Source organism: Amblyomma americanum, chromosome 9, assembly GCF_052857255.1.
Source record: "Amblyomma americanum isolate KBUSLIRL-KWMA chromosome 9, ASM5285725v1, whole genome shotgun sequence".
NCBI lineage: Eukaryota > Metazoa > Arthropoda > Arachnida > Ixodida > Ixodidae > Amblyomma > Amblyomma americanum.
In genome coordinates this window covers 138,453,465-138,457,195 of record NC_135505.1, presented here as the reverse complement: position 1 = coordinate 138,457,195, position 3,731 = coordinate 138,453,465, and positions in this window count along the sequence as shown.

The window sequence follows — 3,731 nt, the reverse complement described above, 5'->3', positions numbered from 1 at the left end:
CGAATGCTACCTTAAATGCTCCTATAGACAGATACAACTCCAGAACGCAGCGGCTTTTCCCCATCAAAGGACTGCCTCCCAGCAATGGCGTCGGCCGATTCTCATGACCCTGATAGCGTTACAAGGCAGGTAGCGGCGCCAAAATGGAGAGAAGAGTGTATCCCCGACCATAGAGAGAAGGAATCGGCCGACGCCATTGGCTGGAATGGGGTCCTTTGACGGGCAAAAGCCACTTCGTTCTTGAGTTGGATGCGACTCTAGTCAGGTCGATTCGCTACGCACGTTCCACAGCTGCAGCGAAACTATAGAAGACGAAGAAGACCTAGCGCTAAGGAGACGAAGAGCAGCCCGCTCTTGCTATCATTTGGCGCCACCACATTTGGGTTCAGCCACAGATCTGTTTGCACCGCTGTTCAAAATTTCCTGATAGAATCTCACCGACTGCCTTGCTAAGTGTTTCAACGTTTTCTTTTCTATCAATTATTACATTTTGACTAAATCATTAATATATTTAATCACTCTCTTTATTATTATTCTTAAAATATTAAAATCAAAACACTCATCCCTTTTCTGTTCATGACGAAAAATTCACCGGTGTTATGCTCCCAAGTGCTTTTCCTTTTTGTTAACTGCGTTCAGGTGAATAGCCACCCGATTATTGGCCGATCCCTCAGTGTGGGTATGTGCCATCTTTTGATAGGCTAACAACAACAACAACAGAAGAAGAAGCTGTGTGTGCTATCGGTTGCACTGTCGGCTGTATCAAGGGCCCCGCCGGGACCTATACGCCAGGATGAGCTACCCCGGAGCCTACCCGTATAGCGGCGACTACGCCGCGGTACTGCAACCGCGCTACCAGCACCCTATGATGATGGACCCTAGGATGATGGGGATGTACGGGCCAACCATGCCCTACTTGGACGGTCCGCAGCACTCCGACAACCACACGTGAGCCGAGACCACACATCTCCAAGCCACTGAATGTGCAGTTTAGCCTGTTGTTTGCATTTTTCTCTGTCGCCATGCTATGGGGAACCTGCGCTGCCAAGGTGGCACTGCAACTGTTCCATTCGGTGACTCAAAACTGCTTTTGTCAGCCGCTTGGGCCGCTGCAAACGCGAGAACACATTCAGCGCGATTAGATACCCGCGTTTGGCTGACAGCATTCACTGCCTAGCGTTTCTCGGCGCAGATAGCTGACGCACGGCACATGCGCCTTCGACAGAGCGCGGAGGCTCACGCCAATAAGCCCCTGAAGGTTGCGCGGAAAAGTACTATGAGTACTACCCAAAACTGCTTGCTCTTCTCGCTAGGCAGTGTGTTATGGCGCTGCAATCGGAACCTCAAACTTCAGCGCAAGTTCCCCATTCCGCAACAACAAACAAAACTTCCCCATTTCATCTTTCGTTCCGTGCACTTTTACCCCTGCGTCCCCATAGCAACGAGGTTACTTAACCCTGCGGCCAGAGCTCTTAAGTTGCTTTTGTGCTGAAAAATATAACGCACTATCATAACCTGCTTGTCGACACCAGTGGGATAGGGTAGCCCGACAGTAAGCGGTATTCTGGCTGGAGTGGAAGATCATCTACATCTAATATCCCCGCCATCATCACTGTCAGCTAGGTCACGCCTGTGGTGATGTACGATGAAGACAAGGCGAACGGCGTTTACATAAAGTCAAAATACATCATAGCCAAAAAATTCACACGGGCACCTAATCATCTTATGTGTTGACAGTGAGATGGACATCATTTTCTTTCAGCGAATGGAAATTCTTCGCTACAGTGACGTCACTTCTCTCATGAAAAAGACATAGCGCATGAAGACAGGACAGTGCAGAGACAACGCAGGACGAGCGCTAATGTTAGCTCTCGTCCTGTGTTGTCTCTGCACTGTCCTGTCTTCATGCGCTATGTCTTTTTCAAAAGTGATGCACCAACAAGCCCAAAGTTCCACCCTATTAAGTCACTTCTCTCGCCCCAGTGGGAATCATCCGGTAACGTGACGCCCTCCAGCAAATGAGCGAGTTTTATGACCGACGACGCACTTTTTCCCCGATGAGGCCATGGTATTACAGCTCTGCTTTCTGTGATATTCGAAAATAATTTCTTCCAGATGAACCTGGAAGTGGGAGCTCTCTACAAAATTGCCGTATAAGGTCACGTAGTCCCGAAGGCCCTAGATAAGGCCACAGTGAACTAGAGTTAGGATGGGGAAAACATGGAAAGGTGTGGTGCAGCTTCAGTTATTTCTCTTAGTAGGCCTTAGTAGGCAAGGCCCGAACGTCGCCACTCTCTTTCTCCCCGTGAACTTTTCAGTCAGAACCTGCTGTTCTACATCTGCTCGCTGTCGTTCATGTGTCTCTTCGTGGTGGTCATGGTGTACTCGGCCATCGAGATGAGACGCCGCATCCACGAGCTCGCCACGGACGCCCCCAACCGGACCGCGTACGCCACCGTCTTGAGCTCGACCACAGAAACGACGGTCCGTCCGTTCCGCTGGGATACGGGCATTGACAAACTGCTCGATGAGGGCGACGATGACCGGCTGGTACCAGACCACAAAGGGTGGGTGTGCCCATTGCAACGCAGCAAAGTCTATCCGCAGCGTAAGCTAATTAATGTGGTCACGGTGTTGGGCGGCCACGTTTCCAAGGGGAACATACGCCACAATACAGCAAACCCATTTTTCCTTCACCTTCTGTTTTGAGACAGACTTCCCGCACAAGAAGTTGATGCGGCGCTGACGGACCGCGACGAGTTAGCGTCAGCTGCATGTGTTAGAATGTAACAAGGTAATGTGCTGGGGTTCACTCGCGAGTTCATTTAGCTGTAACAGTTGCTGTTTGGTTTTGGTTTTATGGCGTCACGTAGGGACTCAGTTTATGAGGGACTTCGTAGTGGAAGGCGCCGGATAATTTTGACCACCTTGGGTTCTTTAACGTGCAATGACGTCACTCAGCAGACGGACCTCTAGAATTTCGCCTCCGTCGGAGTGCGACTGCCGTGACCGGGATCGAACCCGCGTGTTTCGGGCCATCAGCTGAGCACCAGAACCACTGAGCCACCGCGGCGGCTACAACGACTATTCAACGTGTCTTGTGAGCCATTGCCAATTGCTATGTTCGATGACTCAGCAATGTAATAACGAGTTATATGACCTATTGGTCACGTGCCGTTGCTTTGGGATTATGTAATTTCTTGTGAACGACCACTGCCAGGCTGTCTACAGTTACAGGTAGGCTGTCTACCTGGTACAAAATAGAGCGTTATGAGAACCTCACACTGCCGAGCGGCAGGGCATTGGCGTGCTAACAATACAACGGAGTGCTGCCATCAGTTGTTAATTTTCTTTTGGTACTCTCTGTATATTGCAGCATTAAAAATTTCCCTCTTTTTGCACGCTTTTACGATCATAAGTTGGGTATGGGCTAGTTGGTGGTATATGACGAATATTTCGGAAAATTGTGCAAAGGACGCTGTTGTTGCTAGTGGCTATTTATTAATAAAATAACAATGGAAGGAAAAGATGTTGCTAGCCGCGGCATCTGCCGTCGGAACCTGAAGCGCCTGAGCTGCGACTAGCGGGAATAAAATGACAGGGGGAGGAAGAGAAAAGGGGGAGCGACAGTAAGAATGTATAGGGGTAGGGGGTAATATACACTATGTACAAATGCAGAATATGTAAAAAATGCGGGATGCTGCGGCGAGCATGATTGGAGTAATCGGTGC